We start from the raw sequence: 14,552 nt of genomic DNA on the forward strand, positions 1-14,552 counted from the left end.
GTAGTTAGGAAATAATTTCAGAGTTTGCAAAACACCACACTTCTATATTAAAAAAATGGGCTAAAACCCATATTTCATTTATAATGTATTTTGTAAGGATAAACCCTAGTTGACGAAAACATAAACTTCTTCTTTTATTTAGGTAACTTATAGCCACTTTATTTAAGTCTTCAGTCCTCCATAACTGCCTTCTAATATCTTCAACAGATCTTAAAACCCAAAAATCTGATCAAACCTCACAAAAATAAACACATTTGGCCATATAACATTATATTACTCGTATACAATTGTATACAGCTCGTATAAGGTTATACGGCCCGTATACATGTAAAACAAAAAAAAACATTCCACTGCTTTTACTTATGTGCAACAGCATTCTATACGGGTCGTATAAGGTTATACGGCCCGTATATACTAAGGAGGTGAAATTAAGATTATAGAGGTGTGAGAATAGTCCATGCCCTTAGGGTATCTTTCAAAATTATTACGTATAATAATCCGATGGATGTATTGATTCAATGATTAAATTTCTATGTTTTAAAAAGTTTCTAATAGGGTTGAATAATGATTATGTTTCTATGTTTTAAAAGGTTTCTAATAGGGTAACACGTATCATTCATTGAGGCTATATATTCCACATAAATAGTGTAACACACGTTCCATAGGTAATTTATATGTTTATTTGAACATCAAAATGAAAGGAATAATATACTTATTTTATTCCTATAAATGTTCAATACATATAAATATAGATAGATTTAGATATTAAATGGCATACAAAAAACTGATATGTGCACCTCTAGCAAGAGTGGAACGGGGGGGGGGGGGGGGGGGGGTAAACAGGGTCCACTGACCCTCCCCCCCCAAGTCATAGGAATTTGTTAGATTTATATATATATATATATATATATATATATATATATATATATATATATATATATAAAAGGGATCAGGAGAAAACGCCCTAAAGTGTGAGAACGCATCCTGATGGAACACGTGGCGCGGGATATAATCAGGGTGGGAGCAGGGGTTTTTTGTCTTTTTAATCTTCTTTTTTTCCTAATTCGTGTGTTACAATACTGCTTCATTTTTGGCGTCTAAGATTTTTTTTTGCGTTTAGTTAGATTCAATAAGTTCCTGGCGTTTTACTTTTTTTTTTTTGGATCTGTCTCGTTGAATTAATTGTTTTTATGTCACATAGATAATTTTTTTGGCGTTATGGTGTTCCCAGGTGAATTAATATCATCTATGTTATAAAGGTAATATTTTGGCGTTCATGGCGTTGTTAATAATTCATTACCATTCATTAATATTTCATAAGATTACACTAAGACAAAATCATAACAAACTAATAATCTTCTGTGTATGGGATTACATCAGAGATGTACCTCGCTTTGTTCATCACTTTCTTCAAATTCATCATCATATTTTTCATTGGCGTATAACGCCATCATCTCGTCTCTTCTTTGCTGCAGCCTATACTTAAATATCATTACAACCCTGGATCTTGCAATGTTCGAAGGTGCTAAATCACAGAGTTGTTCAAGAAGATGTAGTCTCTCTGTCTTCAACATTTCATCCATCGGCAATGAATATTCCACCCCGTGTCGATAAGTCTCTTTAATCGTTCTTGCTTCTTCATCCACCATCCAACTGCTAACTGTTGGTAGAGGAGTATCGTCAATATTATCATCATCATCATCATCATCATCATCATCATCATCATCATCATCTGCTGGAAATTTTCTATTTAATCTTCTTATTACCTTTCAAGTCCTTTCACAATCGTCGGCCCTTGGAATCCCAAGGGCCAGAATATCCCTTCGAACCGCTTCATCCATACTAAGTATGGCCTTGATTGTCTTGACCTTCACCCTCCTCCTATCAGAGAACTTTAGGATGAAACGTCTCTCCGACCGCTCAAACCTCCATGCAATAACCTTAGCCATTCTTTTAAGTTCTATGGCGTTTTGGACAATGTGTGGCGTTTTAGATAATGTGTGGAGTGTTAAGTTGTGTTTAAGTGTTCTACTTTTATAATGACCTTTTTTTGTCGCCACGTAGGATGCAGTCCTATAACGTGACAGGTAATTATGGCGTTTTGAAAAGATAAAATAAATTCAATTACCCATGGAGTGGCTTTTAATATAATAAATGTTAGTAATAAAGTTTCCGTCGATTCAGTTTACTGTTTGTAGTTACTTTTTTGTTCAGCTTCATCTGTTTATGGCTGTAACATGTCTCATCTTTTTAAGATTTTGGCGTTTTGTATTTTTAATGGAGTTTAGATAAAGATGACACTTTTGTTCTATTGCCTTGCACATTGTTTTATACATTTTTTTGAGTTTTTAATAATACTTGTCCAAATTAATTTTATTATAGTTTGGGAGTTTTGGCGTTTGTGGCATGATGGCCTTACAAGCATTTTTTAGAGATTTAATATATTTGTTCTTAGCTAAAAATTACATAACAAACCACAGAAAAAGAAAACTCAAAAAATAGAAGTTATTTATCTTCCAAATCTTAATTGTCATCAGTCTCTTTCTTCTTTTGAAACTATAAGAACAAAGAAGACAAAATGATATTGACTGTCATCAGTCTCTTTATCTTGAAGATTTGACCATCTCATGAAGCAAAATCTTACTCCCCTCATCTAACAAACCATTTAGTGAAACTTCATGCAGAAAAATACTGAATATCCAAGAAACGATGTTTTCCATCGTTGATTTTTTTAACATTTTGGTGTTTTACAGTGAGTGGTATTTAGGAGCCATAGTGTTTGTTTTTTGGTGTGATCAATGGAAGGTGTTGAGACGTTTCTCTTTATAGGATGTTTTTGGCGCGTAGTTTAGGCGGGATATTATTATAATAGTAAATGCAATTAATAAAGTATTCGGTTTGCTCAGTTTTGTCTATTAATTATGTAACACGTCCCATCTTTCAAGTTTAGCGTTTATATTTTATGGCGTTTTGTAGGCCAAGACGTTCACTAAAACACAGAAAAAACTACGCAGTAATAAAATTGGCGTTTTATATTTAATGGCGTTTTTATGTAAAAAAAGGATATTTACCCTTTTTACCCTTAATAAAATTGATGTTATTTACGAAAATGCCACCACACCAATCTAGTCCATAGATTGTTTTGATCGAACGATCCACAAGCGTTCGCACTGTTCTCACACTTTTTAGCGTTTTCCCTAAATCCTGACCACATATATATAATCTGAATCTTTTCTAAAAATAAACATGTTTTGGAACCTATAGTTGTAGTTGGTAGAAAAGAAACCCTTATTTGTTTACAAGTGTATTAACAACTAAACATTGTATAAATAATGACCTTCCATTACTACTTTGTTCAATTATCAATCAATGGTCCCCAAATTTTGGGGCCAATTCTTATATCCTCTATGAGTAGTACCTAAAATTGAGGGTCGGTTCCTATATCCCCTACACATTGTATCACATGGTTGAAATTAACTTATACATACACGTGTTGGGATAAAGATATATCGATGTAAAGCCGCATTGTCTTGTTTTTCGACATAGACCCATGTCGGTTAGTGCACGTGTCAAGCGCATAACATAGTTGCTCGTGTTAGAAATAACCCGTTGATGTGGCCTTATGGATCATTTGGTAACATTACCAATATGACATAACTAGTCCCCGACAATTACTTGATGGTAGTAATTGTAAATATTGATTAGTTCAAGGGGCAATTATGATTTCCCTTTAGGTACCATTAATAGAGAATACATAGAGTTTTTATAACGGATCATTATTCATGACCATTATTTATTGATCTATATATATTGATGATAAGTGGTGATCAAAAACTCTTGTAGAACACCAATACAAAAATTCTCTCTAGTGTGATCCATCAACACAAGGTACCATAACGGGAATCATGGCTTCACCTTTATCTACAAAGATAATCATCCCTACAAGTAACTATCTCTAACTTGGTATCTATATTTAGATTATGATTGAATACACATGATTAGGGTTCTATCTTTTTAACTCATGTTTAAAGATATAATCAACATGTGGTATCAGAGCATGATGTTGATTATATCAATTTAATCTTCACGAATCACTTATTGTAAACCAATTTGTGATTTTGTAAAATAAAATGTCACCAACAATTATTTTCTTTTGGTGTTGGTAGATTAAATCTCATTGCAAGTTAATGTATATAGAAATCATTGTTTCCTAATTTCATATATTATTATCTTTATATCATGCAATTCAGTACTTAAACCATACATCAACTTTTGTTGGTTAATTTAAATTACTACTTTTATGCAAATGGTTTTTGCAAAAAAAAAATCAAATTGAGTAATTTGTTTGAAAAATTGGAATTTGGAAGGTTCATTCTTCCATTAATATTGTATTTTAATGGATCACTTATCAATATAAATTCATATTTAATTCATGAAATCACACGAAAGATTATTAGCTACCTCATGTTATGTTGATGATATGACAAGATGTCACTAAACTCCTTTTGTTTTTTTTTTTTTGTTGGTGACAAAGATTTAGATAAGTATATATAAATTTCATTAAGTAATTTACTTTGGTAGTAAACCTTTTAGTTGTTGCATGCGGATACAAATAATATGTGTGATAATATTAGTGAATATTAATTTTGATAGTATCAATCAAACTCATAAATTCATGCGGTAATCTCTGTTTATGATTAAAATTAATAGTGGCAATAACTAATAGAATGCCATATTTTACTAAACATTAGCATACCTTAGAACTGTTGTATGAAATTTTCATGGCAACTTATGTAAGATTGGATGATTGAACCAATAAGGTATCATTTAATATTGAAGTTTAAGTTAGCAATTTTATGTACTTATGTGTATTGTTGAACAATGAAACTTTCGGCTATTCATTTGATTATACACAAAGTGAATTCCTAGCCTAATTTACATAATATAGCATTTCTTTCCCAAAGGTGTTATGTTATATTTGTGTGTTTTACCTTATTGTGTATGTATGTTCATCATGATACATGAATTTTGGTCAAAGCCAAAGCGAAGCCAAAGTTCATGTAGAACAATGAGACAGTCTATATTTATGTGTGTTCATAATATGTGAATTTTGGTCAAAGCCAAAGCGAAGCCAGAATTCATATAGAACACTAAAGACGGTCTATTATTTATATCATTCATAATGTTGATTTTGGTCAAAGCCAAAGCGAAGCAAAAATTTAAGTAGAACATTAAGTCGAGGTTAAATATTTTTATATCGTTCATAATGCGTGAATTTTGGTAAAAGCCACATCGAAACCAAAATTCAGGTAGAACATTAAGTTGGTACTTATTTACGTATGTTCATAATACATGAATTTTGGTCAAAGCCAAAGCGATGCCAAAGTTCATGTAGAACAATAAGTCAATCTATTACGTATGTTCATAATACATAAATTTTGGTCAAAGCCAAAGCGAAGCCAAATTTATGTAGAACATTAAGACAATCTGTTATTTATGTACGTTCATAATGTCTAAATTTTGGTCAAAGCTAAAGCGAAGCCAAAATTCAGGTAGAACCTTAAGTTAGTCTATTATTTTGGTGTTATAGTAGACTATATCTTCAATATAATAATTTGTGTCTGCCTTACTTGATTACCCCATAATGTAAATCACTCCAAGTTTCTTCTTAAGTTTGTATCTCATCTATTTCATCCACTCTAATTTCAAAACCTAAAATGTTTTGCTTACTCAAGAGTTTCAACAAAATTTGCTCTTGTTGGATTGTTGATTATTTCTTAAGATATGATAATCCTACTGCTCTTTTCTGCTAAAAGTTTTACAGAAAAAAACTAGAGCATGACTAGTGGGATAAGTCAAACATTATATCTCTTATGATAATCAAGAACCCACTTAATTATTGTTATCATGTGAGCCATTCTCTATTCTAAATTTCCTAAGACTAATTTATTTTCTTTAGAAGAATCAAAATAACTCCTAAGACGCATGCATTACTCTAGATTCTTACTATAAAGATTAGTAGCATATGTGAATACATCATGATGTACAATACCATGACCCACAATTTAAAGGTTTACACATGGAAATCAGTACACTTTTCCGGTGCATTACATGATATAACTTTTCCACTAATACCATAAGTTGCCTTAAGAATCAACTATTACACTCAAGAGTACGAAAGGATTAGCAGCATATGTATAGGAAAGGGAATGCATGAAACTGGAAAATTAGATGTTGTTCATCTCACAGCCACTAAACCTGAAAGGAGGATACTTTTAAGATTCAGAGATAGTGTACAAGTACTACTTCCAGCTATAAGTTTCTTCAAAGGAAAGTCTCACTGCAAGTTTATGCCATTAAACTAGGCATGAGCATCCAGACTATCCATAATTCAATGGAACAGCTGGCTAAGATAAGTAGTAAGTTATTTATGATATTTAACTCTGCTAATGGTAATATTCTAACCAACACATGACCGGTTTACTCTAGTTCTATGCGTTTCCTTAATAGAAATCAACAAATAATTAATATGAGAGTTAGTGGCAAAATTTTATGTTAAGACTATAAAAACCATAATAAACTAATATAATTGGGCTTTATGATACCTTATATATTCTGTAAATTATTCAGAATTTAGTATCAATACGAAAGCTACATTATGACAGTTGTGAAGTTTGCATGCTCATGACAAAGTCGCTCTTACCTTAAACTCTCATATTATTTGTCATCACAATCTGGATAGAAACCTTATAAGATAGAACTAGATGATACTACATTTCCCCCAACTTTTGTTATCATGAAATGAAAATTTAACAAAAGAAAAATGAGATCTACAAACTTCATCCATTAAGACCAAATTGCATGCGAAATTTGGACCAGGTTAATGAAGGATGAAATATTATCAGATCTCATTTTTAATGACTTACGAGCATGTGTTAAAAGCCTTATTATTTAAGTGGCTAAGGGAATAATCAAGTTCCATCAGAAATTATATTTCATTAGAACTTATCCCAAAATAGAATATTCAGACATAATTTATTTATCATTTCAAATAATATTACTTGTGTCTAACATGTCCCTCATGGATCAAGGTATTAAAGAAATTAATTCATATATACTATGATTCCTTATAAACATGTCCCTCAAAAATTTTATAACATCGGGACATTAAGGAAATCAAGTCTAACATATATGACAAATTCCCACAACATGTACATCATTGAAACTTATCTTGTAGCATTCCTAGAGATCTAAAAGGTTAGTGGGAGCATTAAGTGTCTTAATCTTAACCCGCGAGAGTTGCAAGAGGTAGGGGAGTGAAAACTTGTTGTTACCTCAATTTGTACCTCTTGTACAAGACATTGCTCCTTCATAACTTTTCTCTTTAAGAATATACCGCTACTCTAACAAAAGTTTCATTGTTGCTTAAACGTGGGCACACTCAGATTTCTTGCCAAAATTGTAATCCTCAAACAGAGAAACTACAATGAGTAACTTCATTAATTTGTTTCTCTATTAGAATTTATTGGTCATCTAATGTTGCCCATAAACATGCTAACTTCTTAAAGATTTATAAGTCAGTGGGAGCAGTAAAAGTCCTTATCAGGACTTGCTAGAAGTGCAATAGGCAGGGGGAAGAGACCTATTAAATTTTACTCCGATTACACCTCTTGCACACCATACTACACCAACTCTTACACGCTTAGAATTATGAAAGTGATAGCAATTAAGGCAAGAGTTAATCCATAAAGCTGAAACTCTTTATAAAACCTAATAATCAACTAAGGAGGTCATCTAGGTTTAAAAGCCTACTAATTTTGATGATTAGGCATCCTCCCTGACTGAAGTTGGAATGGATATTGGAAAGTTTACTGATCCTACCTTTTCTAATTAAGCCATTAGCATCAATCAATTTTCTAAATGGAATAAAAAATTGTTATTAGCAAATTTGATTTTATGTGTCAAAATAACGTTTGGGGTTTGGTTGAATTACCTAAATCCAAATGCAAATGTTAAGACACTAAAAGCACGATTGATTGTTATTGTTATTAGCAAATTTGATTTTATGTGTCAAAATAACATTTGGGATTTGGTTGAATTACCTAAATCCAAATGCAAATGTTAAGACACTAAAAGCATGATTAATTGTTAAAGGTTATGCTCAGAAGAGAATTAGTTATCAAAGAATCATCTTACTTTTCTAACAAAATGTTTTTTGAGGATCATTGTTGTTCTAGTGGCTTATAATCATTTAGAGCTACATTATAATGAACATTAAAACAACTTTCCCTAAACAATGACTTAAATGTTCATAAAACAGCCTGAAAGTTCTAAACTGAAGGTCAAGAACACTTACTTTGTATGTCAATAACTTCCATGTATAGGTTGAAGCAAGCATCAAAATATGATGAAATATTACAGCAATTCTTTTCATCAAGAGTTAAGTGTATTTATGTACCTACCTCAAGATGAGTGGGAACAACTAATGTAAGCTTGTCCCAACTAATGTAAACCTGTCCTTATAGTGATCACATTCTTTTGATAAGTATATGTTACATAAGTCGAATAATTTCTCACACATATTTTGATATAATGAATCTCGGAGATACCACTTACGTTAGAGATATCAAAATATACAGAGATAGACCCAACGAGACATTAGTTTGGTCCCATAAGCTTTACTCTAAAGCGGGCTCTTATGTGAAACAGACAATATTGCTTTCCTTTAAAGGACAAAATGATAAATGAGATTACTTCCTTATGCTTCATTAGTTAGAAGCCTTACGAAGGTTCAAGTCTATACTCGTTTAGATATTGCTCACATTGATGAACATTAGACCACTCTAGATTATTGTGAAGCATCTTACAATATATTTAAGAAACGAGAAAGACTATAAGAAGAGGTTGATTATTCTTACCTTGATTTTGTAATATTCAAAAGAAACTAAAAGTCAATTTGGGGTAAACTGTCACACCCCGGCCACGTAAAACAACAAAACGTGGCGGAAACGTCAGGGAGTGTTGTAACAGAATCATTGTTTCATAACCATGGATTAAATAGTTTTGTTTTATTGAATTAAATGTATTACATTGCATTTAAATTTGAAACAAAACATGAACAAATAGACTTTTATTGTTATTAAGTCACTAAGGCCTCGTCCATTCCTATGTGAGCATACACCAATATCATCATCAACTATGGCTCCTGAAACACACGTGAAAATACGTCAGCATAAAAATGTCGGCGAGTACATAGGTTTTATGTGAGTGTCGGGTTCATGGCTCGTTTTACTTTTGACATAACTCAAAACAACTTTGTTATTTGATATTAGAAAACTTAGTTTTAAAAAATGTTTATATTGTGAATTGAAAAAACCAAGTTAAAACAGATTTGTTACAATTTATAAAACCTCGAAGCCATGAATCTTAACTCCAAAACATTTTTTTATGTAGACCCAAAATCGAAAATCGTTTTTGTAATAAAAATCGAATAGTATATATTGTTAGAAAAACCTTGTAATATAACGTTGTTATGATAACCTTGCCCAAGTGATCTAGATAACGCAGCAATATATAATGTATTAAAAGCAATTATATATAGGAAGTACCAGCGGCGTATCCACCATGCTTTTAACACATTACACCCGCCCGTTACCTAATCACTTCCCTAACCCAACGGTTCAAACAGTTTCACACAGTTCACATAAATCAAATAGTTACAAACAGTTCAAAATGTAAAACAATGTGTCCATATGCTGGATGGACATATGCAACAGAAATGTAATGTAAAACAATGTGCTAGCATGCTAAGTGAACATACATAGCAAAAACTTAATGAAATCATGTACTATACGTGTACTAATGAACATAGCAAGTTTATGATATAAAAGCATGAAAACATGAAAGTAACAAGTAGGCACATGTGTTTCACCCCAAAACAGTTTGAAAACGGTAAAATAGGGGACTACGTACTCACTTGAGGATGCTTAGAAGTATTGAATAATAACCAAGCAAAGCTAGAGGGATCACGGAAATCAAACGACCCCTAATATAGGTAACTATGTTAATAAACCGGACCTAAATCGGAAGATCGGATAGGATGAGGTTTCGTAAACCAAATGAGTATTGGAACTCATATGACATGGTTTAACAAAGCCTACATACTAAAATGAAACCTAACCTAAGTGCTTACGACCCGTTTTGGTAGCTTACGCTACTTTAACGCGTCGTTCGCGTAAAACGCGTTCGGAACGCCTAACTAGTCCTATGACAAGTATTATATGCCTAAACGTGTTTAAATATGTTGTATAATTAGTTAAGTGACAAAATTTTAAGTTACATATGCTTAAATACCAATTATGTATGAAAAGGGTATTTTGGTCATTTACCTAAGGCATATAAACTACCGATCATACAACTAACTAAACGAAGTGACCATAAGGTATAACCTCGGAAGGTTATTCCCTATACAACTATGGTCACAGTATATGCTTGGTCGGATCCTAATGATCGACCAAACGGGTCGGGTTCGAAAGTCTAAGCGGTTGTTTAGACCGCTTATCTTACGACCCTATATAAGCACTAATCTAAGAGTGATGAGTTAAACATGTTAAAACATGTTTAACGAAGTTTGAAAACAAGTTTGATATCAAGATAAAGGGTCTTGATACCCAAAAATAGTTTGGTTGCAAAATACGCATAAACGCGTATTTTGACCGAAACTATGACTCGTCACTACACCTAATCAATGTGGTAATCAGTAGGTATAGTCACTAGGGACTATAACCATCGTGATCACGCTCACGTTGCGAAGTTCAAATGAACTTCGTGTTGACCAAAGACTGGTCAAAGCAGAAAGTCAAACACTGTTTGACTTTCACGCATAAAAGCACGAAAGAATACTTACAAAGGGTCCAAGCAATGAAATCTTGATCAAACTACTCAGGTATGAAGTTCTTGAACTCCAAGTTAGAGTAGTTCAATCAGATTTGTGTGAAATGAGGAATGAAGGTGTGGGTATTTATAGGAAATCCACAACCGTTAGATCGTTTCTCGTAAACCGAGCTTTGATCTTGGCCCTCCACTTGCACCCACTGATTTAAGATACTATGGGACCTTAAAACCAGTTAATGGTTTGTTAAAAACCATGTTCAAAACCCAGAAAACAAGCTGCTGGAATAAAAACAAGTTTCTGATCTGGCATGTTGTCGTGCCCCGCGTAGCCAGACACCCTGGGTTACGCGGCCCGCCTGGGCCATCTTTCAGAAAATGTCAGTTTTGGTCCCTGCAGCCCAGAAACTGGATTTTGATACATTTTTGACACGTTTAAGCCCCGTTAACCACATTTCAAGGCTCTAAAATGAAGTTAAAGTATAGGGAACACAAAATATGCTCAAAAACATCTCGGATGTCGGTTCGTTTGGTCGTACGGTCGCGTTGTTCGGTCAATTACGACGAAACACGAACGGACGCGAAAAACGATTTAAATTACGCGATGAATGGAATTTTATCATGCCAATCACTAAAATAAAATATTTTAATGATTACATAAATTTTTGGATGTCCGGATATATTCTGAACGTAAGATATGCGTGAAAATGCAAACTTATGCACTTTTTGACGCTTTTAGTCCCTATTGACCAAAAAGTTTATTTTTACGCACCAAACACCTAAAAGCCTATTTCTAAGCCATGTAAAGGTTATTTAGAGCATATTTAACTTATTATCAAGTTCCAGAATGTTTGTTATCATTCGATTCAGTACACTTTTGCAGTTTGATGCAAATAGTCCCTGTGATCGAATAAACTTGATTTCGCCACACCAAACCCTCCAAAACTTATTTCTAAGTTATGTAAAGGTTATTTAAGGTATGTTAAGCCTATGTCAGTGTTTCGGAGTGTTTGTTGCATTAAACTGGTTATATTTACGCATCAGTTCGCGTATAACCTTCTAGAAAGCGATTTAAAGCCCGAAATCGAACAAGAATTGATATGTGCAAATGATACACATATTTTTACAAATCCCAAGTATGAAATACAATATTTCATTAATTTGGTATTTGTGTGATGGTCGCAGTAACACAGGTGTCACATAAACCTTATGTCTGCAGACAAATCTATCTCATGGAGGAGTCATAAGAAACTGTTAACAACAACATAAATTATAATGACATAATCTGTTGTTAATTAAAAATGCAATTGTCACTAAATGTTGTTGAAAATTTATCAGTGGACTCATAAACTTATTAACTTCATATAAATACTATATTGAAGACTTGCTGTGAAAAGTCAGCTACCTTATTTCCACGAGTAGTAATAGTTCGAGAGGTGCTGCATTAAACTTCGATACAAAATTATTGTTCGTTTATGAACAAGAAGAGGAACCTAAATACTTGTATCGAATACATTTACATTCATGATATGCTTGCGGATCCGATAACTAAGGTCTACACCCAAAGTCTTTTTAAGAGCTCATAATAAAGACGGGTTTTACTAAAGGCCTTACATAATAGCATATCGTACATATGAATGATTAGTTATTATTTTTCCTCAATTATACAATTTGTTTGTATATAAATACGTATGTGCACCTAATGACGTATACACAAAAATTATACAAATTAATTATAACGGGCTTACCTCAGTCATTTTGGTCTTAAATTTACGTATGTTTTGATTTGGGGTTGTAACATGATTAATGGGGGTCTTGAGTTGAAAATAACTCAATGACTGTATTTTTCTGTTGCAATTTCAATTTGAAACATTGATTAATGTTTTAACTTGGCCAAACTTAGTTATACTTATAAAAAAATGATCACTCAGACAAGTGGGAGAATATTAGAAATAACCCGTTGATGTGGCCTTACAGATCATTTGGTAACATTACCAATATGACATAACTAGTCCCCAACAATTACTTGATGGTAGTAATTGTAAATATTGATTAGTTCAAGGGGCAATTATAATTTCCCTTTAGGTACCATTAATAGAGAATACATAGAGTTTTTATAACGGATCATTATTCATGACCATTATTTATTGATCTTTATATATTGATGATAAGCGGTGATAAAAAAACTCTTGTAGAACACCAATACAAAAATTCTCTCTAGTGTGATCCATCAATACAAGGTGCCATAACGGGAATCATGGCTTCATCTTTATCCTCAAAGATAACCATCCCTACAAGTAAGTATCTCTAACTTTGTATCTATATTTAGATTATGATTGAATAAACATGATTAAGGTTCTATGTTTTTAACCCATGTTTAAAGATATAATCAATAGCTCGTACATGACATCGATATCACAAGTATGAACCTCATGGAAATATGTTCCATGGGCCTAAGTTATCCACTCGTACTAAAATAGACTTATCAACTACCAGTTGAATTTTCCAACACATTAACTCACTATCTAATAATAGTAATAGCCAAATCCACACTTTGTCAACTCAAGATATGTGAACTCACGCATCGTGTAATAGATAATTTGGTGATGATACAGATTTTTTTTATTTATATATAAATATACATACCCTTTTTTATTTTGTTAATTATTTTGTTGTTAAAGTTGTCACGACCCCCGTCCCGGTTTTACCCGGTTCAGAAGCCGCGGGACAGAAACGCGTGGTATTGGTGTTGGATTTGGCAGCAGAAATTTTAACAAGATCGTTTAAACTGAAAACACTCATTTATTTTATTTAGAAATTCGGGACAAACCCCGTAATTTACAATAAAGGAATTTCCCTGGAAAATTTCCTGATTTTCAAAACATGTTTATTTATTTACTGAGCCACTTTATCCAAGCTGGTAGTGCTACACGGCACTTTTTCCTTGTTCACAGTAAATCACCTGAAACATGTTTAAAAAGATTGTATCAGCGGGGAAATACTGCCGAGTCATTCAAGTTGTACAAAACGACACATTGTTATAAATTAAAGTATTGAGAGCGATTACAATTACCCCTATCTCATAATTAGTTGGTTCAGTTGTCACTCGACCAGATCTATGACTGTGGTCATATCACAATTGGGTCCTTTCACCCAAAGGTGACGTGCATCACTATTAGGTCATTTCACCTAAGAGTGATAAAACTGCAGTAATTGTGCACAATACCCCATTTACTGCCAGTAATTTAAGATAACAAAGACTTAATCCCTGTAACATATAACTGGAAAACATTTAGGTATTGTAAAACACTTTTGATAAAAGAGAATGACTCACATTGCAAGTTTAGTTGGACAGAGTTTTGCCTACTGATTAAGCGTAGTAACCTAGTTGAATAATGCAAACGAAACTAGGTTAGTAACTTAATACAACATTTATGATAACTCACGAAATCAAAACCCTCACGACGAATGACAAAGTATAGCCCGAATTCAGGCAGCACTTAAACATCCATCGGATCGGTTTCAATTGATCGGACATTGTATCGTAGTAGTGATCGAGTTATTACCCTATTATCGAAGCAATGTTTCACCACTAAAATGTAAAATTCGCACAGAAAGGAGGCTGTATTTGTGAAAGTTTTTGAGCAGACGGAAATGGCCAT

Source organism: Helianthus annuus, chromosome 2, assembly GCF_002127325.2.
Source record: "Helianthus annuus cultivar XRQ/B chromosome 2, HanXRQr2.0-SUNRISE, whole genome shotgun sequence".
Classification (NCBI taxonomy): Eukaryota; Viridiplantae; Streptophyta; class Magnoliopsida; order Asterales; family Asteraceae; genus Helianthus; species Helianthus annuus.